Consider the following 24,967-nt stretch of genomic DNA (forward strand, 5'->3'; position numbering starts at 1 on the left):
GGTGATAAGTTTGAAGTTTAAGTGCATGATAGTTCATTTAAGAGAGTACACCCAATTGGCGAAGAAAAGACTGATGCAGGCAGAAGTATATTATCTTATTTTCTTAAGCTATGGTGCAAAATCCATACCTTATATGTTTTATTGAAGGAGAATATATATCAAAGGAAAATGTAAAAGTTGTAGATCAGCCTTTAGGTATACCAACACGCACATATACCTCCCTAAACATCTACCAGAAGAAATTCTATTAAGCAAAACCTTCTAGAGATTTTTCCTTTTTTTAACCAAGGGCTAAAGTGAAATTTTCTGGAGTGACACAGATATATTGTTGGTTTATGGAATTTAACGAAATTCCCAATAACTTGAAACAATCGCCTAAAAACAGCCACCTTGCTAGTGAACCATGCTGATCCCACAGGATGAAGAATACCTGAGGGCTTCCTTGGGGGCTCAGTGTAAACAATCCACCTGCCAATGCAAGAGACACAGGTTCAATCCCTGATCCAGGAAAACCCCACATGCTGGGGAGCAACCAAGCCCATGCGCCACAACTACTGAGCCTGTGCTCAGAACCCAGGAGCCACAACTGCTGAGCCTACGTGCTGTCACTGCTGAAGCCTGAGCACCGAGAGCCCATGCTCTGCGACAAGAGAAGCCACTATGGTGAGAAGCCCATGCACCGCAACTAGAGAAGGCCCAGCACAGCCAAAAAGAAATAGATAAATAAAATTAAATTTTAAAAAAGAAAGGATACTTGAGGGACTTCCCTGGTGGTCCAGTGGCTAAGACTCTGTACGCCCAATGCAGGGGCCCAGGTTCAATCCCTGGTCGGGGAACTAGATGCCACAACCAAGACCTGGTGCAGCCAAATAAATAAATGAAATAAATATTCAAGGGAAAAAAAAAAGTCTGATTGTGGATATGATCCATGCTATGATCTAGTACCATGTTGTAGCATGGATCATATCTACAATCAGACTTATCGGAGACATAAAGAACAGATATGAGAGAACATCAGCTAGCCGACATTTGCTGGATTCTATTTCGGAACACTAAACTTCCACAAACAAGAATTAAGAGAGGCAGAGCTGGAGTCAAAGGAAGACGTGGACTAAATCTATCATGTGTATGTCTTAGTTGCTCTGTCGTGTCCAACTCTATGTGACCCCATGGATTATAGCCCACCAGGCTCCTCTGTCCGTGGGATTCTTCAGGCAAGAATAATGGAGTGGGTTGCCGTTCCCTTCTCCAAGGGATCTTCCTGACCCATGGGTCAAACCTGGGTCTCCTGCCTTGTAGGTGAACTCTCCATCTGAGCCACCAGGGAAGCCCTACCTATCATAATAACTAGCCAGTCGTCTCTGGCTGAGTACACCTAACAGAACAGGAACTGCAGAGGATGCTAGGAAAGGTCACTCGCTCTAATAAAAAGTAACACCCCCACTGCCACAGTCACACCCCGAAAACGAAATCCACGTTCATATGTGGTCTTGTCAATCTTCACCACTAGGCGCAGGATCGAGCTAGAGGCAGGAGCCTGGCAGTCCAGGAGGAAGCTGTGTTCCCTATCTCTGATTCAGCCCCGGGTACGCAATCACTGCTGTGCTCGAATCCGAGCCCTCAGACAGTGCGATCCAGATAATAAAATGCTTTAGCTGAAGAGAGAAGACTTGGGAATAAACTAATGACTAGAAACTCAGCTTTTTGGCACAAATTATAATTCTTTCTTTAATAAAGTTTAAGCTATTGTTTTTTAAAAAATCAAGCATATCATATAAAATCTACCTTGTAAATAAAATAAAGACCTGACCTTCCGATGTTAAGACTATTTACATGAGAAGCTATATTTGGAAGCATGAACTATAGTTTCTACCTTAAGACTGTGTCCTCCAGATTTCAGAAACGAAAAACACTCACCTGAATTCCTTTCCAGACAAGAAAACCACTGCTTAGTTTAAGAAAACCCAACCTCAACTCAGAAGATAGTGTCAATAAAAGTCCTCTGCCTCTTTTTTTTATATAATTTTTCAATCCCGCTTCTTAAAAAAGATCAACAGATAAAAAACTGTATACATAAAACAGAACATCATAACCAAAAGAACAGTGTGTCCTAATGTATCTTCCTTCTTTATTGAGTTCAAAGCTAACTGAAAGGAAAAAAGAAACCTATTAATTCAGAAGCTGTAGATTCTAGAGTCCATTTATTACATTGATTTTCGGATTCTAAGGAGTAAGTCAGCTAATTCTGCTTTCAATAAAGATGCCTGGCTGGCTTATTATTTTATTAAGCATTGGAGTCTATGAGGACCCTGTCCTAGGCTGTCTTCTCCTTCCATGCCTTCTCTCCTCTGTCCTTCATTCATTCCTAAGTTTTCATTTACTGGCCACATACAGATGGTGCCAGCATATCTTTCTGTACCCTAGAAAGTCTTCTGAGGAGTAGATACGTGTAACTACAGTCTACAGTGCTCTTAAAGATATATGTTCCTCCCGCACAGCCTCTTCCAGAAAGAACTTCCACTACCACATAAGTCTAAATAAAGTACATATCAAATGACACATCAAGTAACTTTTAGTGAAACCTCATTGCTTCTGGTGTCATATTAAATATACAATAGGAAATCAATTTAATGATTGGTTGATTGACATTTTGAATCAGGTCAACTTCACCTGGGCTTCCCTGATGGCACAGCAGTAAAGAATTTGCCTGCAATTCAGGAACTGCAGGCAACGCAGGTTCACTCCATGGGGTCAGGAAGAGCCCCTGGAAGAGGGCACAGCAACCCATTCCAGTATTCTTGCCTGGAGAGTCCTGTGAACAGAAGAGCCTGGTGGGCTACAGTCTGTGGGGTCCCAAAGAGTCACTGTAGCCCACTAGGCTCCTCTGTCCACGGGATACTCCAGGCAAGAATAGAGGAATAGGTCGCTTGCTAGGTTCCCTAAGCTATATTTTCCTACCACATGAAGATTATGTGTTGTCCAGTGGTACTGTCAAGAAAAAGAGAGTCAGTTATTCAGGGTAACTCCCACATATTGATAATAAGTAATCACCACAAGTCTAGTGGTGCCTGGTGTTAGAAACAGCCCCAGTCACCTGGGTCCTGGGGTGGGAAGTGTGCTCTTGTGGTCCAAGCTCCCTCCCAACAAATCCGGATTCTCATTTATAAGCCTAGCAGGTCCTATAAGGCTCTTGAAAGAGGCAAATCCAAGCTAGACTTTAAATATCAGGTTCTTTTTTTTCCTGAAGAAAATAAACGAATGATGGAGCCTGAAGTAGCCAGGTAGAAAAAAAGAAATGGGCTACAGTTTTCACAGATAATACAAAATTGGCAGGATAAGCTATTTAGAGTTTTCAGGGTGTAAGCAGCAAGGCCAGTAGCAAAACTCAGATTTAAATACACAGTGTGAGAGGGGAGATGGGGTTTGGAAAGGAAGGAAAAGAAATAAAAGCCCAGGAGCAGAATAGAGTTCAAAGTTGCAAATGAGATTTTTAAATTCAAAGAAGTAAAAAAATAATAATAATTTGGGCAAAGAATGAGCAAAAGTTTGCTTTAAAATGTGCTTTCTTCATTTAAGTTCTTGTCATTTAATTGGCACATTGTGTCTGATACTGCAACCCCAAGGACTGCAGCACTTCAGGCTTCCCTGTCCTTCACCATTTCCCAGAGTGGCTCGAATTCACGTCTGTTGAGTCAGTGATGCTATATAATCATCTCTCCCTCTGCCACTGCTTTCTACTTTTGCCTTCAATCTTTCCCAGCATCAGGGTCTTTTCCATTGAGTCAGTTCTTCGCATCAGGTGGCCAAAGTATTGGAGCTTCAGCTTCATCATCAGTCCTTCTAATGAATATTCAGGGTTGATTTCCTTTAAGATTGACTGGTTTATAACTTCGTTTATAACTAAGGTAAAAATCCTCAGTGAGAATAACCTACAAAGTTTACCTCAAAATTGTGACGTAATTATTATTAAATATTAGCAATCAAGGAAGATAATAATAAAAATAACATAAAATATACTAATCAGAAAATCCTATAAAATATTTTTAATATTCACTTTGGCATACAACAGATGGGGAAACACTGGAAACGGTGTCAGACTTTATTTTGGGGGGCTCCTAAATCACTGTGGATGGTGACGGCAGCCATGAAATTAAAAGACGCTTACTCCTTGGAAGGAAAGTTATGACCAACCTAGACAGCATATTCAAAAGCAGAGACATTACTTTGCCAACAAAGGTCCGTCTAGTCAAGGCTATGGTTTTTCCAGTGGTCATATATGGATGTGGAAGTTGGACTGTGAAGAAAGCTGAGCGCTGAAAAATTGATGCTTTTGAACTGTGGTGTTGGAGAAGACTCTTGAGAGTCCCTTGGACTGCAAGGAGATCCAACCAGTCCATTCTAAGGGAGATCAGCCCTGGGTGTTCTTTGAAAGGAATGATGCTAAAGCTGAAACTCCAGTACTTTGGCCACCTCATGAGAAGAGTTGACTCATTGGAAAAGACTCTGACACTGGAAGGGATTGGGGGCAGGAGGAGAAGGGGACGACAGAGGATGAGATGGCTGGATGGCATCACCGACTCGATGGACGTGAGTTTAAGCGAACTCCAGGAGTTGGTAATGGACAGAGAGGCCTGGCGTGCTGCGATTCATGGGGTCGCAAAGAGTCGGACACGACTGAGTGACTGAACGGAACTGAACTGAAGGCTCAACTCAACAAGATATACAGCAAAAGCAGATAATATTGTAATATTCTAGCAGGTATGTGTGACAATGTTCTTTAGCTTCAGAACAATATATGAACTTCAAAACTGTCTCTTTGCAGCCAGTCCCACTTCAAGCAAAACACAAAATGTTCCAGTCTCCTTCAGCCCTGAAGGCTTGTGAGTAAAGAACTGGTTAGGCCCATATAGTACAACAGGAGACTCAGGGAATACATGGCTTCTATTGGGGTTGGCCAAGAAGTTCCTTTAGGTTTTTCTGTAACATCTTATGGAAAAACCCAAACAAACCTTTTGTCCAACCCAATACCAGGCCTCTCAATCTGACTCCATTCAGCTTTTACTGGGGCATTTTAGTTAATACTGTAGGATACACAAGAAAATTCTTAGGGTTTTGCTGGTGGCTCAGCAGTAAAGAATCCACCTGCCAACGCAGAAGACATGAGAGATGCAGTTCGATCCCTGGGTTGGGAAGATCCGCTGGAGAAGGGAACAGCTACCCACTCCAGTATTCCTGCCTGGGGAATCCTATGGACAGAGAAGCCTGGCAGGCTATAGTCCATGAGGTCATAAAGAGTCAGACACAACTGAGCAACCAAACAACAATGAAAGTATTCACTATAGGTAAAGCTTTAAAATTATATCAATTGATAATAATAATTTTAGCATAGATCACCCACTGGAAAATGTCAGAAAGAAAACTAAAGTTGTTTCTGGAAAAGAAATGTGAAGGAAGGGACTGATAAATAAATGTCCACATGCTGGGTGCTTCCTCAGGCACTTTACTTCCATGTTCCCCTTCAGTCACTACAGACATTCAAGGGAAGTATGCTCTCTCTACTACCAAAAGCAAAATACGCCCAATAAACAGAAACAACTCTGAGCTAGAGAGGAATTACAGGTAGGATTCCAATCTTTAACTCCAAAGTTCACACAGCAAAAAAATAAAATAACAGCAACCAAAATTGTTTTTTAGATATACAACTATTAATAGCAGTTTTCAAAGAAGACAATAAGGACACAGAGGCTCTGTGTGGCCTTTAGACAGGGGTCATAGAACTGGCCATCTCAATCAATAGGACTGGGGACATCTTGGCCAGCACAAGCCAAAAGAAGATAGAGAAGATCCTTCATGTGGAGGAGGAAATTAAAGATGGACAGTTTTCTATGCTTCCTATTAAAGAAGTGAATTCGCTCAGTCATGTCCAACTCTTTGTGACCCACGGACTGTAGCCCACCAAGCTCTTCCATCCATGGGATTTTCCAAGCAAGAGTACTGGAGTGGGTTGCCATTTTCTTCTCCAGGGGATCTTCCCGACCCAGGGATTGAACCCGGGTCTCCCGCATTGCAGGCAGACGCTTTACCATCCGAGCCACCAGGGACTTAGGGAAATATGCAAATCAAAATTCAGATTTTTAAACATTTCATTTTTTAACATGATAATAATATCATCAAAAACCTCTGTGAAAGTGGTTATTTGTACTCAGAGTTCGATTCCCCAGTTTTAAATTGGAGATATCTAAAATTAAAAACATTAAGAAAAATATTCTTTTCAAGTAAATCAAACCTATTCTGAACACATTCATTCAGCAAAGACACCAGGCATCAGAAAGTAGTAAGTTTCTCACTGGACATAAGGAAATAGCCAAGATGTAGTCCTATGTTTGATTCATTTGTATATGTCACATGTATCGCGTGTATACTGAGGGAATGTGGAGCTAGATATACACACATATATATGCACACATACATATATGTACAGAATTCAATGGCTAAGCCTTTACTGTATGTTTCCAGATGTTAAACTAAGGCAAAAGAATGCCAGCATGCTGTTAGTAATTCCACCTTGTTCCCTTCCTTCAGCATTTTACTTGGCTGTGCTGGGTCTGAGTTGTGGCGTGTGGGATCTTTCATTGCAGCACACAGACTCTCTAGTTGCAGAGAATGGGCTCCGCAAGTTGCAGCGAGAGGGCTTACCTGCCCCTCAGCATGTGGGATCTTAGTTCCCTGACCAACCCAGTGATGGAACCCACATCCCCTGCATTATAAGGCAGATTCTGAACTACTAGACCACCAGGGAACTCCCTCCACCTTGTTCTTTTTTTTTTTTTTCTAATTATTTTTTAATTGAAGGATAATTGCTTTACAGATTTTTGCTGCTTTCTGTCAAACCTCAACATGAATCAGCCATAGGTGTGCATATATCTCAGGTGGGGAGGGAGATGGGAGGGAGGCCCAAAAGGGAGGGGATATATGTACACCTGGTTCTTAAGGCTTGGAGGCCCAAGTAAACAAGTTAGAAAAGGGAAGTAAAAATCACCTCATAACTGTACTCTTCCCTGACGATGTAATTACAAATAAAATATCTTTGATGTCATAAAAACAAACAAACAAAAAAAGCTTTTATTTTTAAGCAAATAAAAACCATGATCTTTCAAAGTTTTCAACCCAGGCCTTTTGGAGCTTTGGTTGTGTATCCTGGGATGCACCTCCCCTGTGCATGTCCCACTAGTGACGCCTGCAAGACAGAGAATAGCGGCACTGCTCTGAATTTACTCCTCTGGTTCAAGCCTTCTCTTAATTTCCCAGTGCACAGCCAAGGGAAGGCTGTAATACTTAAGTATAAGGGAATTCAATATTTGGAAAGAACACAAAGAAATCAACATAGAATGTCATGGAACTGGACAGTCTAGCATAGAGTTTAGCTGTTTTCAGCTTACAGTTCAGTACATGGATGGCTCCCTACTCAGCCTCCAACCTGCCAAAATACCTTCTAACATCTAGCAACCCAGGGTCTACTCAAACCCAGGAGAAGTTGGGAGAGCATGATGTTTCTTTTCCTAGGTGGTTAACTCCCACTCTCAGGGCTCAGGTTCATGAACTTATCCACAGATGACTAGCCCTGACACTGTCCACCTGCTTTAGGAAAGCCTCTGCACATTTATAGTGACAGGGCTTTGAAAAGTGAAAGTGTTAGTACCTCAGTCGTGTCTCTTTTCAGCCCCATGAACTCTAGCCCTCCAGGTTTCTCTGTTCATGGGATTATGCAGGCAAGAATACTGGAGTGGGTTGCCATTTCCTTCTCCAGGGGATCTTCCCAACCCAGGGATCGAATCCAGGTCTCCAGCATTGCAGGCAGATTCTTTATTACCTTTACCCAACTGGAAAATAGGGTGATTTTTTTTTAAACAAAGCTTAATATACCTTAATATATATTAAGGTATAACAGGAGGGGTTGTTCTCTTACAACTTCAGATAACTTTCCTCTCACGGAATATTTAAGTTTTACATGAGATATTTCTTGAAAAATCTGTATGCAGGTCAGGAAGCAACAGTTAGAACTGGATGTGGAACAACAGACTGGTTCCAAATAGGAAAAGGAGTACGTCAAGGCTGTATATTGTCACCCTGCTTATTTAACTTATATGCAGAGTTAAATCATGAGAAACACTGGGCTGGATGAATCACAGGCTGAAATCAAGTTTGCTGGGAAAAATACCAGTAACCTCAGATATGCAGATGACACCACCCTTATGGCAGAAAGTGAAGAAGAACTAAAGAGCCTCTTGATGAAAGTGAAAGAGGAGAGTGAAAAAGTTGGCTTAAAGCTCAACATTCAGAAAACGAAGATCATGGCATCTACTTCCATCACTCCATGGCAAATAGACGGGGAAACAGTGGAAACAGTGGAAACAGTGGCTGACACTTTTTTGGGGGGCTCCAAAATCACTGCAGATGGTGACTCCAGCCATGAAATTAAAAGGCACTTACTCCTTGGAAGAAAAGCTATGACCAATCTAGACAGCATATTAAAAAGCAGAGATATTACTTTGCCAACAAAGTTCCATCTAGTCAAGACTATGGTTTTTCCAGTAGTCATGTAAGGATGTGAGAAGTGGACTGTAAAGAAAGCTGAGTGCTGAAGAATTGATGCTTTTGAACTGTGGTGTTGGAGAAGACTCTTGAGAGTCCCTTGAACTGCAAGGAGATCCAACCAATCCATCCTAAAGGAGATCAGTCCTGGGTGTTCATTGGAAGGACTGATGTTGAAGCTGAAACTCCAATACTTTGGCCACCTGATGCGAAGAGCTGACTCATTTGAAAAGACCCTGATGCTGGGAAATATTGAGGGCAAGAGGAGAAGGGAACAACAGAGGATGAGATGGTTGGATGGCATCACCTACTCAATGGACATGAGTTTGGGTAAACTCCAGGAGCTGGTGATAGATAGGGAGGCCTGGCATGCTGCAGTACATGGGGTGGCAAAGAGTCAGACACGACTGAATGACTGAACTGAACTGAGATATTTAAGAAGTGAATCAGAATAAATTTAAACAAAAGTACAATTTATATCTCACAGTGAATTCTGAGCCTCATGGCATTAACAGTAAAGCTAAGTAGACAAAGTAAATATAAATACAGTTTTATTATTGTCAGTATATTAATGAAATGACCATGCTTTGAACATTTTAGATAAACATAGATAAGAAGAGTCAGAGCACTATTTTAATCAGAGATAAATATATAAAAATTGCTCTTTCCATATACCTATGAATAGTCTTTTATTTTCACAGTGGTATTAATTTCCTTAAAGTCCTTGTAAGTTTTAGAAGGGTATTAATTTTTTTAAGTGCTTATAAGCTAAACTACAGTAAAGGTAGGCATTAGATAAGCATGCCCATGATAGCCAAGTAAACAAACTTAAAAGTACAAAAAAAAAAAAATGAACAAAGACCCCAAGGGCATTGCCAGTCGGTTTTGTGGAGCAATAAGACCAGTTTCCAGTCATAACCTATTTTACAGTTATTGCTACTCTCACTGCATTTTTCAACTTGAACATGTACTAAATGTATCATGAAATGCTATCTAAGGACAGCTGTGGACTCTCCATTCTGCTTGGAATACTCCAGTCCGAGCCCATCCTTCATTTGGTCCAACAAGCAGAATCTTGTGACATAAGTGGCAGTGGTAAAGGGAAAAAGAAATGGGAGAGCAAAGGGGAAGGAAGATGCATGAGTTTATGATAGAGCTGACATCTCTGTCAATATTGCTTCTTTAGCTTCAGGACAGACCATCCCCAGCAACTCTTCCATCTTTATCTGACCTTCCAATTCTCTCCTCTCCCTGTATAAAGACTAAGATACCAGAAATTTGGAGGTAACAAAATGAGCTTCTAAGTTACCAATGTGACCTACTTATTTGAGAGCAGTTTAAAGTGCTAGTCAGATTGTGGTGGTGGTCATTTAGTTAGTCCTGTCTGAGTCTTGCAACCCTGTGGACTACAGCCCGCCAGGTTCCTCTGTCCATGGGATCTTCCAGACAAGAAGACTGGAGTGAGTTGCCCTTTCCTTCTCCAGTGGATCTTCCCCATCCAGGGATCAAACCCACGTCTCCTGCACTGGCCCATAGCTAGATTGTACCAATCCATAATTACCAATGCCAAGGTGCCTGCCTGCCTAATAAGCCTGATACAGGAAGTAGACACACTTTAAAATGTCCTGTTGAACCTATCCATCCTAAGCTGCGCACCTAAGCACCTAATTTTACTTCTCTTTTTTTTCTTGCTTCTAAAGGCATTTAATGAGACTAGTTTCCAAGTTTTACATCACTTGATAAGAGAAACCAGCACAGCAGAAAGGTTTCCCTGGTAGATCCCGTGGGGCTCAGTGCTTAACAGAGAGGAAGAGACTTCTTTCCTTGGACAGTTTCTAGGCCCCTGCTGTGACCAGAGAGACAGCAGTAGAATCCGTATGTGTACCCAGGATTATTTCTTGATCCACGAACCAGCCACCCTGAAGGACTTTGCCTTGTATCCATTTCTTCATGTCTCAGCTGAACTGTAACAAGAATGCTGCTAGTTAAACTTAACACTGGTTGGTGTGGTCAGGTAGGTGGAGCACTGTTCCGAACAAGACGCTCAGACGTAGACGCCATCGCAGACACATTGAAACATATCGTTTCTTAGTGGTCATCCAGCTCATGAGCCTGCAGTGGGGTTGAGCCAGGACCTTTAAAATAAGGATGTACTGGTGGTAGATGTCCTCATTCTAATTTACTATTATTTCCTTATTTTGGTGATGATGGTGATAACCTACACACATGGACCCTATGCGTGTAGGATATCTTTCGGTTCAAGCGACTGAAAACAACTGAAGTTTCAGGGGAACAGAACAGCAGGTGGATGTTGGCATGAATGAAGAACAAAGGCAGGTAGTCCTGGATGGTAGTGGGTAATACATCAAGAAACCAGATGTGAAATGGAGACAGCTGAGCTATGAGCTGAAGGTCTATGGGTTCTTTGACTACAGTAGCTTGAGCACTTGGTAGTGCCAAAGAGAATTCTTTTAACTTTACTAAGTAGTAAAAAAGAGACAATTCACTCATTTCTCCCGCTCCCTATGTATATGTGCACATACCACATCTTCCTTCTCCATCCAACTACTGATGGATATTTAGGCTGCTCCATAGCTTGGCTAGTGCTGCAATAATTATGAGGGTGCAATGTCTTCTCTAGTTAGCATTTTCTTCAGCTACTACTGCTGCTAAGTCGCTTCAGTCGTGTCCGACTCTATGTGACCCCACAGACGGCAGCCCACCAGGCTCCCCCGTCCCTGGGATTCTCCAGGCAAGAACACTGGAGTGGGTTGCCATTTCCTTCTCCAATGCATGAAAGTGAAAAGTGAAAGGGAAGTCGCTCAGTCGTGTCCGACTCTTAGCGACCCCATGGACTGCAGCCCACCAGGCTCCTCCATCCGTGGGATTTTCCAGGCAAGAGTACTGGAGTGGGGTGCCATTGCCTTCTCCTTTCTTCAGATAGATACCCAGAAATGGAAGTGCTGGATCAGATGGTAGTTCTAGTTTAAATTTTTTGAGGAGCCTCCACTGATTTCCAGAGTGGCTGCACCAATTTACATTCCACCAACAGGGCTCAAGCTTTCCCTTTTCTCCACATCGTCCCTACTGCTTGTTATTTCTTATCTTTTTGATAATAGACATTATAAAAGGTGTGAGGTGATAACCTATTGCAATTCTGATTTACATTTCTCTGACAATTAGTAACTTTGAGTATCTTCTCACATACCTATTGTCCATCTGTACGTCAAGATATGTCAAGATACCTATGGACAATAGGTATGTGAGAATAGGTATATTCACATCCTCTGCTCATTTTTTAATCAGATCATTTGTTTTATGTTACTGAGTTGCATGAGTTCTTTATATACTTTGGGAATTAGTCCTTATCAAATATATGATTTGCAAATATTTTCTTCCATTCAGTAGACATTGCTGAGCAGAAGCTTTTTAGTTTGATGTATTTACACTTGTTTATTTTTGCTTTTACTGCTTTTGCTTTTGGTGTCAGATTCAAAAAATCATCACTGAGACCTATGTCAGGAAGCTTACTGTCTATGTTTTCTTCTAAGAGTTTAAAGGTTTCAGGTCTCACTTTCCAGTCTTTAATCCATTTGTAGTTAATTTTTAGTGTATGATAGAATACAGTGGTCCAGCTTCATTCTTTTGCATGTGCCTGTCCAATTTTCCCATTTATTGAAGAGACTGTCCTTTCCCCATTGCATATGCTTGGCTCCTTTGATATAAATTAATTGACCATATGGCATGGGTTCATTTCTGGGCCCTGTATTCTGTTCCATTGACCTATATGTACACATTTATGCCAATACCATACTGCTTTAATTGCTACAGCTTTGTAATATAGCTTGAAATCAGGAAGCATGTTGCCTCCAACTTTGCTGTTCTTCTCAAGATTCTTTTGGCAATCTAATTTCAATTGGCATCTAATTTTAAGTAAAAATGATTTCAACAAAAACTATTTGAAAGCCATAAAATGGACTGGTGTGGGTATAAAATATTCTGGTTTTTAATTTCAAAATCCCAAGTTTAAAAACCCAAAATATGTAACTTATTCATTATTTTTGCATTGATCCCACTTCCAAGCTACTCATTTCTGTCTTCAAATTGCTGTTAACACAAACCCTTGCCCAGTGGGTGTCTTAGATGAAAGATTCTGTTTGTCTATAGATTAGGTGAGCCCACAAGCATCCAGAATTTAGTCATAAGCTAAATGTCTAACATACTTCCAAGTCCATAAATACATTTAACATGCTTAGTGTTTGTCCCTCAAGTTAGAAAAATCCAAACCAAAATTTTGCTGAAAGAGTATTTCACTATTCAGCAGCTTAAAATATGGATATTTTGCCAAGATGTAATAATATGACAGTTAGGAAACAAATATAATGTATATTACCTGAAATTACTTTTGGGCAATGTTTGAAGTACTCTGCACCTGTATTGCCATACTTGTTAGCAGCACCAACATCTATCATTTTCCTTAATTTTCTAGTAATTCTAAAGTGAAGAGAGAAAGAAGAGCTCCTCATAAAACATACAATAATATTTAAAAGTATTTCTACCAATTATAAATTTTATAGAATACAAGAAAGAAAAGGTCAAAGTTCCATCTTCTGTTAAAACTGTAGTAACAGTGGAAGCTTCCTCGATGGCTAGGATGGTAAAGAATGCGCCTGCAATGCAGGAGACTTGGGTTCGATCCCTGGGTCAGGAAGATCCCCTGGAGGAGGAAATGGCAACCCACTCCAGTATTCTTGCCTGGAGAGTTCCATGGATAGAGGAGCCTGGAGGGCTACATTCCATGGGGTCGCAAAGACTCAGACACAACTGAGCGACTAACACACACACAGACTTGTCAGTTCTGGGAGACAGGCATTTGCTCACCTGTGTCCTCAGCTGCTAACACAGACCCTGGCCCATAGCAGATGCTCAATAAATTTTTTTTTAATTGGAAAAAAAACAACCTGTAACAGTGAAAGAAAAGCATAGTCAAGCAAAAACTGTTACTAAGATTCACAGAGGTAACTGCTTCTGCTCTGGGTAATAAAAGTAAGAGAGCAAGACTATGATTCACAAAAAGAGCTGATGACCCTCATTTCCTTCCCTCGAGGCTTTCACAGACATGGTAATGGGCAGCAAAGACACTGGGTGAGAAAGTGCAAGTATAACTGTGCCATTACTTAGGACGTGACCTGGACTGTGGCATCTTTATACGGCAGTTTATTTTTTTACTCAATACTATATTAATGCAACAGCATTCAGAGCCTTCCTAACTCTGCACCAGTCGGACCTTTTTTTGCACTGTACAGCTGTCTATTGCCTTTACCCTAATTGGCACCAAAAAAACACAAAAGTTTAATCATTTGCTCACTCACTTCCCACGGAAGTGACAGAATTCAGGTTTTTGCTGCCAATTTGCTCCCACCACAATGTGTCTACAACTGTTATCACCACCTTTTTAAAATGAACCCCTTCCCCTTCTTACATGAATTATGCTGTGGACCTGTAAATATCCATTTTATAAACTTATAACCTAGGATCTCTAAGAAGGATGCTAGTTCTAAATCAAAGAAATTGAAATTGCCTCTTATAAGGCATTACTAGGTATGTATTTGTAAAGTTTAAATGGTCATTAATAACTAAATTTGTGCTCTTGTTTTAACAAGTGATCACCCTTAAAATATTTATTTTGTGACATTCTGAAGCATTAAGATAACCAAGAAATAGATATTGACCCCCTCCCCAAACACAATTCAAATTTTATAACAGAAGGGAGAAGAAAAACAAAATACATTTCCAAGACTTGTGCTTTTAGCAAACTGTTTCCTTAATGCATCTCTCCACTAAGCAACAGTCATCAGGGGTTACTCAAACGCATAACCAGAACAGTGTATCAGGATTCCTGTACAAGAAGTTGTGGCTCACGTTGCTGAAAAGTTCCCTGTAGCTCAATAGCCTGTGACATTTTCAGTCTGGTAAACATCACCATGCTGGGAAGTTCACTGCTGCCCCATGGACCTCAAGCACTACAAACCAAGTTGTTCAGTCTTCCCATCCCAGAAACATTCTCTAGTTCATAACCGTTACCACATCCACTTTAGCTCCTCTGCCAGGCTTCTGGACTCCGAATTATGGCTCTTCTCATCCTCCAAAGTAAAAAGAGTCCCTTAACATTACCCAAAGTCTCCAAACATGAACCTTTTGCTCAGCCTCTGACTTGCACTCACATTATACTTGCCTTGCTAAGAATATACTTGTCTCTCCTGGCAAAAGACACACGCATTTAAAAGTCAGCTCGGGTCACACTTCTCAACGAGATTTCCCTTTCTTCCCGGCTCATCCTTCCGTGGGTCTCCTACAGCCTTCCCGCGGGCCTTTCATACCTCATTACCAGTGTTCTCTATATGTTGAGCTTCAGTACTTTGGGGCCAAAGACCAAATCTTTACAGAATGTTTTAAATCTCTCCCAGTAACTAACATGGAACTTACCCCATACAGTTATTGCATAAATGCCAAAAGGGAGACAGGGACTCAAAGAAAATTCTGGAGGTGATGGATAGATAATAAATATCTCATCTTTGTGGTGAGAACACCAAAGTGTATTCATATGTCCAAACTCATCAAATCATACACATTAGATATTCAAGGTTTTTTGTATATAAATTATAGCTCAATAAGATGCTAAAAAATTTCTGCTCCACGGCAACTACAGGTCTCTTGGATACAAAATAAATAATGGCATAAATTACTTTTTACAGCAACAAATGTCACTTTTAAAAACTAAATAAATAAATGCTGATAGGTTTACCCAGATAGATTGTATAGTATCTGTCTTCTCAAAACCTCAGGATCATCTTTTCAATAATTTCCAAATAAGATGTTTCTCTACATTAAGTGCATCTTTGGAACGACAGCCCTGAAGACACCAGAGAGGAAAGACAACGTTGCTGTGTAGAAACAGATTTAAAGGACAACTTACCCAGGGGATTTTTGCCCTGTCTCCAAAAGAGCTTTTGACTTAGATTGTCTTCAGGAGGATGTTTGCATTGCAGAGCAACATTGGAATCTAAAGACTGCTTCCAGGTTGCTGCTGTTCAGTCGCTCAGTTGTGTCCAGCTCTTTGTGACCCCACGGACCTCAGCATGCCACGCTTCCACGTCCTTCACTGTCTCCCAGAGTTTGCTCAAACTCATGTCCACTGATTCCATGGTGCCATCCAACCATCTCATCCTCTGTCACCCCCTCCCCTTCTGTCCTCAATGTTTCCCATCATCAGGGTCTTTTCCAATGAGTTGCTCTTCACATCAGGTTGTCAAAGCATTGGAGCTTCAGCTTCAGCATCAGTCCTTCCAATGAACATTCAGGGTTGATTTACTTTAGGATTGACTGGCTTGATCTATTTGCAGTCCAAGGGACTCTCAAGAGACTTCTCCAGCACCACAGTTCAAAACCATAAATTCTTTGGCACTCAGCTTCCAGGGTAGAGGGCGGATTTGTTTTCCACCCAGGATAATAAAGACCATGGTTCCCTGATGGGCAAAGACTGGGCATTTTTTCAAGAAGCTCCTTAAAAGAAGGCAGATTTCCTAAACTCAGAGGTCCTCAGCTCTGACACCAACCCACTGTGTGCAGGTGCCCGCCTTGGCCACTCAGCACAGGCCCCTGGCAGATATGAGGACCTGAAGCTGCTGACCCTAAGCTGTTGCTGTTGTTTAGTCGCTCAGTCATGTCTAACGCTTTGTGACCCCATGGACTGTAGCCCACCAGGCTCCTCTGTCCGTGGGACTTTTCAGGCAAGGATACTGGAGTGGGTTGCCATTTCCTTCTCCAGGGGATCTTCCTGACCCAGGGATGGAACCCACATCTCCTGCATTGGCAGACAGATCCTTTGCCACTGAGCCAGCTGGGAAGCCCATGTCCTGAGTAATCCAGTCCTTCATCTCTGACCCAGGAGCCTCCATCCTCAACCAGCATCCCTGTAACGGGAGGACGGGCTTGTTAGCCTGCATGTGGGGTCAGCTAGAGAACCCTTCGTAGTTTCAGACAACTTCTGGATGTTAACTCAAAGTGACTGTGTTCAGTTAGGAGTTTTTAGTTTACAAAAGAAAACAGAAGTTACCACATCAAGGTCTACACATCTCACATGCGATGGTACAGGCAAATCTCAAAATCAACAAGTGAAAAGCACATGCTCAAGGGCACGAGGATTTCAGGATTTGATCATCTGAGGCTGTGTGTGTATGTGTGTGTGTGCATGCCCACTCAATCGTTTCCAAGCCTTTGGGACCCCATGGACTGTAGCCCACCAGGCTCCTCTGTCCATAGAATTTTCCAGGCAAGAATACTGGAGTGGGTTGCCATTTCCTTCTCCAGGGGATCTTCTCAACCCAGAGATCAAACTCGTATCTCTGAAATCTCCTGCATCGGCAGGCAGGTTCTTTACCCACTGAGCCACCGAGGGAAGTGATCTGAGGCTCTAGGCTAAGGTAAAGTCAGAGAGAGTAGATCGGGGCTGCCTCTCACAGGAGGCACGGGTAGGAACTGAGAATGAGGTTTCTGGGGTGATGAGAACACTCTAGATCTTCAGTGGGGTGGTTGGCACAAAAATACACACAATAGTCAAAGACATCAAACTCTACTGTAAAGAGCTGTGCATTTTAATGTATGTAAATTATGCTCAATTTTTTTTTTTTTTTAAAAAAAGCACTACAAATTCTAAATATCCAAACACTGAATATGTTGCATTCCCCTTTAGTGTCAGGATAGAATGATTCACAGAGACAATACCGGCCATTCTCATGTATACCCTTTGAACCTGCCTTTAATCGGTAGCTGCAATATAGGGATTTAAGACAACGCCTCTGGAGAAAGACTGCTCGGGTTTCAACTGCTAGCCGAGTGCTGCTGCTGCTGCTGCTAAGTTGCTTCAATCATGTCCGACTCTGTGTGACCCCATAGACGGCAGCCCACCAAGCTCCCCCGTCCCTGGGATTCTCCGGCAAAAACACTGGGGTGGGTTGCCATTTCCTTCTCCAGTGCATGAAAGTGAAAAGTGAAAGTGAAGTCATTCAGTCATGTCCGACTCATAGCGACCCCATAGACTGCAGCCCACCAGGCTCCTCCATCCATGGGATTTTCCAGGCAAGAGTAGTGGAGTGGGGTGCCATTGCCTTCTCCACAAACAAGTGCTACTTTGGATAAATATCTCGAGTTCAGACTGATGTATCTCATTTACCATCTGACAACTGTATTATTGGCATTTTTTGCCCTTTTTCCCCCTTACGGTAATATACATAAAAGTTGAAAAGCCAGTTGTATAATATACTAATCCCAACCTTGCCTAAAGAGTTAAATTGATGACCAACCTTTTGAAAGACACAACTAAAGGAAAGATGTGAGGACAAAATCTCAGGTATGAGAGTACAGATGCTGGGAGAACAGGCAGGATCCTTGGTGATGGAAAAGCAGTTGACTGAAGCGACCGGGACAGAGTGGCCTGGGCGCCGCGGCCCTGCAGAGGAGAGCACGGTTAGCACTTTTAGCACATCCCCACTGGTTCCCATTCCCAGGTAAAGGGCCGTGCGCCACGGGGGGCCAGAAACACCTCTGCACGCTGTGGTTCAAGATTATTCCCAAGACTTTTAAAGGAAATATAATTCCAACTAAAAACTGATAAACAGCATCAACAAATATTAAAAAAAATAAAAATTTAAAAGAAATATAATTAGGAAAGGTAAAATAAGTAAACAATCATGATCCCGCAAATTTCTGTTTTAAAATTTATTTTTGAATGTGTTGCTTTATCATGAAGGTATTTCTAACATTCAGAAGCCATTCTATTAAGTATTTCCAATATTTTATATTTATTATTACATGTGTGATGTATGAGGAATTTTGCGTCACTTAACTGGCATTTGGGTGGGAAGTTTGAATGTAAAAGAAAAAAATAATTAAGATGATGAAAAAAGTGAATTCCTAGGAAACAAGTCATTGGATAATAAAGGAGGAAAGAGCAGACTGGGTCACTCTTTTCACTGCCCCACACACACACCTCCCCCCCCCCTCCCCCGCCCCCAGGTAACTACTGTGTTTAATTTAGAAAGTGACTCAGGCCTCGAGCAACAAAGCCCTTTCTTTGCTTTCAAATGGTAACACCTGGATTACAACAGAAACACAACCAAGGAAGATGAGTTTCAGACTTTCAAATGAGTGGCTATTTAAGAAAAAAAACAAAAAAACCCTACAATTGTTTTAGCCTTGGAGCCTTATTTTCGGGGCTGCCCTGATGGCCCAGCGGGTAAAGAATCCACTCACATTTCTTCTTTTTTTAAAGTCTGTCACATGCTCCACACAGGAAGTGGGAAAATCAGAGATTTCAATTCCTCTCAAACTACACTTTATCTAAGAAAGAGGCAGCATTTCAGTAGAGGCTACCACACACTTCAGTGATCCACTCTAATTGTGCAGACAACAAAATGTTATGAGGTAAAAAAAAAAAAAAAAAAAAACAGACATTTTAATTACAACTACATTCATTTCTATCCAAGAAGCAGGTGCACAAACCTACGTATGTATATTCAATAAAGTTCACACTTCCTTTTTCTTGCCAGACCTGAATACTCTGGGAAATTGGCTTTTAACTATTATTTGACTCCCCAAATGGTATTGTGCACAAAAGCATCTACTATCAACAAAGAACTGTATATCATCTTTGAAAAAACAAAAACACCTTTGACTTACCTTTATTGTAAGGCTTTTTTTTTTTTTTCATCTCTATGGACTTTGGAGTCAAGAAAATGAACTCTCTAACCCAGAGCAACTCTCCCAAGAACTGCCTATTCAAACTATGATCTAGAAGGGGAAACTTGTCCAAGTTTCCTACTTGCTATTAAGTTACCACACCCTCTTGAATGTAAACAGTCTAGAGAGAGGCAAGTTTTGCTCTGTGTTTCAAGGAGACAGGGGTGTTTTATTGGCAAATGGTCAGTAGCTCAGAATCAAAAGGAATCGTCCAAATCGTTCAAACCTTGGTCAGAACATCCTAGATATCTCCCTCCTTTCCCTTCCCAAATTCAAACTGGCCACTGAGATACATGGACTCCACTTCCTCACCAGCCCCTGTATCTGCCTTATTTTTGACTTCACCACTTCCTCTCTGGCAGTTCTTACCTTCAACCAGCTCCACACAAAGATTTTTCCACACTATTTCCAAAATTATCAAGAGTCCAAAATAGCTTAATTGAAAGATTCACTGCAAATGGCTAATGAAAAACTAAGGACACAAGAGGTACCTTAAACAGAAGACTGTAAGACCCTCTACTCCCCTCTGTCCTCCACCGCAGTCCTCACCGTCTACCCATCCTCTACCTGATTGCCTCTCCACTCTGAAGAAAGGACAAAACATAAACAAAACAAATCAGTGACCTTACAGATGCCCCAAACATACCCTTGAAGGATGGCCCCCAAATGGGCCCCTCTCGGAGCGAACAGGACTCCAAGGGATTCTCCAGGAAACCAGTAAACCGCTACTAGTTATTCCCTTGAGCAGCCTGTGGGAAACTCAGGTTAAAATTAATTAACAACCTCGACAAATTCGTAGATAGCAGCCTTACACTCTGCTGTAAACCCCACTTGCTCTGGAGTCTGACAAAACTGGTTAAGACGGCCGAAGAATTCTTACCAGACTCAGTCCTCCTGGATCTCAGCACCCAGTTGAGAAAGAAAGAGGAAATCTCACAGTTTCTTCCTTTCCAAGCCCCACTGGTTATTGATCCTTTCTCTTCCAGCAACAGCTACTGACTTCGTTTGTCTCATTTCAGGTTCTGAGAACTCGGCCTGGAAACCATCAGACTGAGGGTCCTCAAAACATGGCCGGTCAGAAATGTAGGTTGCACTCCAGGTGCAGTTAATGTCCTGATTGGCTGAGCCTTTCTTTGGTTGTCTCTGGATGTGAGGAGGAGGATCTTGGGAGGGTGGGAGCTTTTGCACATTCTTTGGGGACACTTCTTAGAATCCAACAAGTTTTTCATTACTGCCAGGAATATTTACCATTTGTCTCAACTGAAACCTGACAAGATATTAGAAAAAATCTTTTTTTAATTTAAAATAGCTCTACAGTGAGAAGTGGGCCAGACTGAAATCTGACATTCAGAGCCTAATAAGAACTTTTTTAAGGACTCCTCCCCCAAGTTAGGCTTCCCAGGTGGCTCAGTGGTAAAGAATCTGCCTGCCAATGCAGGAGACTCAGGAGACGTGGGTTTGATCCCTGGGTCCAGAAGATCACTTAGAGGAGGAAATGGCAACCCACTCCAGTATTTGTGCCTGGAAGATTCCATGGACAGAGGAGCCTGGCAGGTGGGCTACAGTCCATGGAGTCACAAAGTCGGACATAACTGAGCATGGGCATGCACACGCGTGTGCATACACACACACTACTGCTACTACCACTACCCCTAAGCTAAGTGAAACTGTGAACCCAGAAGGAAAGAAAGATCTTCTGAAACAGACAGCTCTAAGTCTAGTACACAGAAATCTTTTTATTTCCATGCTAGTTGAAGAGCTTCTCCCCGCTCCAAAGCAGCAAACAGAAGATAACGTAGTCCGATGGGTGATCAGCTCTTTGATGTCATAAAAGTTGTAACACAATTCTTTGAGGAATTCAAAACTATTCCTTGTTTCAGAAATTGAGTTCTTAAAGGAACAGAAATGCAGCCCATGAAGCAATTCAAAGTCCACCTATCCATTTTAGCTATCCCCACATCTCCCCTACACTGGTAGGTATTACAAAATCCTGGATTTAGGAAACAAAAGTCCTTCTTGAAGGATCTTACATTCTTTCCCTGTGTCTTGAAATATAAATAGTCTAACCAGTTTTCTTGAGGAACTGATGACCAATTCTTTGAAAAGGAAACTTCAAGGAGGATATTATCATAAGATGGGAGAAAAAAGGTTAAAAGACTGGAAACTAGGCCAACAAATGTCTTTTAAAAGTGTAAAGCCATCTGAGCAGGGAACCTTAACCTACTCCATCTGCCAGAAACATAATTTGGGTCTAGCATTCTTTTATAAAGCAGGGAGCCTGCCTTATCATACCCTCAAAATAGTCTTTTTCAACTTTTAAATTTAGAGTGAAGTTGTGTGTGTGTGTGTGTGTGTGTGTGTGTGTGTGTGTGTGTGTGTTAAGATTTGAAAATCCTTGCGATTTTCCCCAATAGTTCAGAATAACAGAAGGAAAAACAAGATAACGTAGGCCAGGTCCTCTCCAAAAAATGTTTAGAGACTGAAGGAAAAGACACCTGGGGAATACAATAGATATAAAGGAATGCCATCTGTTTGAGCACCAACCACACAACGCTGTAAGATGCATGAAGAGCTCTTGGTGGTATCACCAGTGAAATACAAAGTTTTTCTTCTTCCAAAGATCAAAGCTGGGAGACGCACTATCTCTACAACGCAAAACCGGCTCTTCCAACAGTCACTTCTGCACCATGAGGGACCTGCCACACCTCTAAAAGGTCAATCATGAGCCCGAAGGTGGCCTTCCATCTCTGATCTCAAATTTAAACTACAGCTTAAAATATACTCAACATAGACCAGGAGAGACAGGAGGAAGAGGGGAAAGTTCATTCAGAATCCGGATTGGGTGGAAAAATGACAAGAGGCTTGGCATGTGAGAACTGCAACTGACCTGAGACTATTTTAATCAGTTCCCATGGGTTGCAGGGGCAATATTCATTGGATATTCATTGAAAGCACTGACCCTGAAGAGCCAATCCTTTGGCCACCTGATGCAAAGAGCCAACTCACTGGAAAAGATCCTGATGCTGGGAAAGATTAGAGGCAGGAGGAGGTTGGGGCGTGACAGAGGATGAGATGGCTGGATGGCATCACTGACTCAATGGACAAGAGTTTCAGCAAAGTCTGGGAGATGGTGAAGGAAGGACAGGGAAGCCTGATGTGCTGCAGTCCATGGGGTCGCAGAGAGTCGACCCGACTGAGCGACTCAACAACAGCATACACTGCAGGTGAGGAAACTGAGGACGGGAGAACTAAAGGAGCCAGCGGGTCTGCCCGTGTCGAGTGGGGACTGGGCTCATCCTCTCCCAGTCCTGAACTCGGGCGCCTCAGCCAGCAAGTTAGCTCCTGCCTGCCGCCTAGCCCCTTTTCCTCTGAACGCCCGGGCGCCTCGGGTGAAGGCTGCCATCTGTGCGCCGGGACCACACGCCTCCGCCGTCCTCCGGCTCCGGGGGCGCACAGGGACGCGCGCGTCGTAGCCGGCCCCGGGATGCCCCGCAAAGACACACGCCGGCGTCAGGCGGCCGTTCTGGCCCGCGAGTCCAGTACCGCCCGCACGGCCGCTTCCGGACACGTGGTTTCCATAGCAACGGCTGCGCCGGCCGCCAAGCCCTCCTCCCCCCCCCCCCGAGACGCCCCAGGGTCGGAGGTCATCTCTGTGGCAACGGAAACGTCTGGCGGTACGGCGGCTCGGCCGGGCCGCTTTCACCGCATTGCGTAGCCGAGCCCCCGGCGCTCTGAGGAAGCGAGCGCGCTGTGGCCGGCCTCCAGGGTTCTGGCCGCGGGTCGCGGTGGACGAAGGCCGCGCGTCGCCTGCCTGCCGCCCCCACTCTCTCCAGGGTTCCATGAGGCCGACTCCGAGCTCCGGTGGGGCCAGATACCCGAGAGGCTCGTCTCCTAGAGGCAGATTCGAACGGCTGAGGTGGCCGGGTTGACGGTGGCAGAGAACTCTTGGGGTCCACTCGTTGCTCTGGAGGCGGGAGCTCGGCCCAGTCGTGCCTTTGATGGTGGCTCCGGAGGGCGGAAGACGAGTAGCTGAGTGTGGTTGTGGGGAAAACAGGAGTTTGCAGATGACGGCTTAAAAAACGGGAAAGAGCAAACCAGGTCGGGGCGCCTCCTTTCCCAGCAAGTGAAACTCGAGGCTGCTGGTTTAGGGGCTGTCCCCTCAAGAACAAAAACGTGCCGCATGGGAGAGTGCTGTCTTCAGAGGAAGCTCAGAAATGAAATGATTCAAATTCACTCAACTGTTTTGCCAAATGCTTGCTTTTTAAGGAGCATATTAAAGCTCAGAAAAGAAAATGAAGCAGGCTTCTGCAGAAGGAACCAAAGGGTGCCCTAACACTTGTTATTTAAAGGCTGAGCGGGCCAGAACCGGTGTATGCCAGTCAGTTCAGTTCAGTGGCTCAGTTCAGTTCAGTTCGTGTCCAACTCTTTGCGACCCCATGGACTGCAGCACGCCAGGCCACTCTCTGTCCATCACCAGCTCCCGGTGTCTACTCAAACTCATGTCCATTGAGTCCGTGATGCCATCCAACCATCCATCCTCTGTCGTCCCCTTCTCCTCCTGCCCTCAATCTTTCCCAGCATCAGGGTCTTTTCCAATGAGTCAGTTCTTCATATCAGATGGCCAAAGTATTGGAGTTTCAGCTTCAGCATCAGTCCTTCCAGTGAATGTTCAGGACTTAGCTCTTGGGCTTATGTGCTTAAGGGAGGTCTGAAGTTTTGAGATTTAGCATAAGGGCATGAGAAAATGTGGGCACTGTGGAATATTGCAGACCGTGTTTCAGGATGCCCTGGGATGAAGGGTCAGAAAGCTGCTAATAGCTTTTTCCTTCTTTGTGTTATCATTTAGAGGCCAAATTCTTGGTTGACACTGTTGGAAAGGAGTAAGCATCAAGTGATCTTAACCAAGTAAATCGTATGATACTGGCAGTTACAGTCCCACAGTTCACTTTCTCAAGGAACCCTGTTCTTCACTACTCATTTAATTAAAATGTATTGAAAACCTGTGATCTGTCACAACCAGAGTTTTTGTCAGGGAACAATGATAAAGGCAGTAGTGCTTGACAGTTGTTAGGTGACTTTCTTAGATGGTATTAGTAGGTTAGATAAAAACTTCAAGATTCCCTGTAAAACTTGTCTGCAGTATACCTCCTTTTTGCTTTCATGTTTAGGAAGGCCCTAAGAATTCCTCCGTTAAACTTCTCTACCCTTCATCATTCTTCCTTTCACTTCTGGCCAAATCAAAAAAAGAAAAAAAAAAATAATGTTTGTACCAACTACAGAAATAAGGAAAACATCAAGACATACCTGGTCTTCAAAAGCAGAATAGCGAAAAAGTTAGTGCCTCTCTGGAGGCATACAAAGGAACTGAGAAATCTTGAGGCAATTCCCTGGCTTTCTGTCCTCAGATTCAACTCTTATAACTAAATCTAGCACATGGTACACAGTCTAAAACCCCAAGAAACACTGCACAGACTATGGCATTAGGCAGCTAGACATGTCAGTAGGTATTTCCCTGACCCACTGTCCCTCCTGGAGGTAGTACTAAGTTGGGTTCAAAGGTTTTAAGAATATAGACACA

At 42.9% G+C, this 24,967-nt stretch overlaps 1 protein-coding gene and 1 non-coding gene across 2 annotated transcripts in view; one reads left to right on the forward strand and one right to left on the reverse strand.

The window, feature by feature from the left end:
* FGF14 (fibroblast growth factor 14) overlaps nt 1–24,967 on the reverse strand; it is a 649,238-nt gene that overhangs the window by 617,475 nt on the left and 6,796 nt on the right. The window lies entirely within an intron of this gene.
* On the forward strand, nt 765–836 carry TRNAG-CCC (transfer RNA glycine (anticodon CCC)). The gene has a single exon. It is a non-coding gene; the product is annotated as a tRNA-Gly (tRNA).

This window comes from Ovis aries, chromosome 10, assembly GCF_016772045.2.
Source record: "Ovis aries strain OAR_USU_Benz2616 breed Rambouillet chromosome 10, ARS-UI_Ramb_v3.0, whole genome shotgun sequence".
NCBI lineage: Eukaryota > Metazoa > Chordata > Mammalia > Artiodactyla > Bovidae > Ovis > Ovis aries.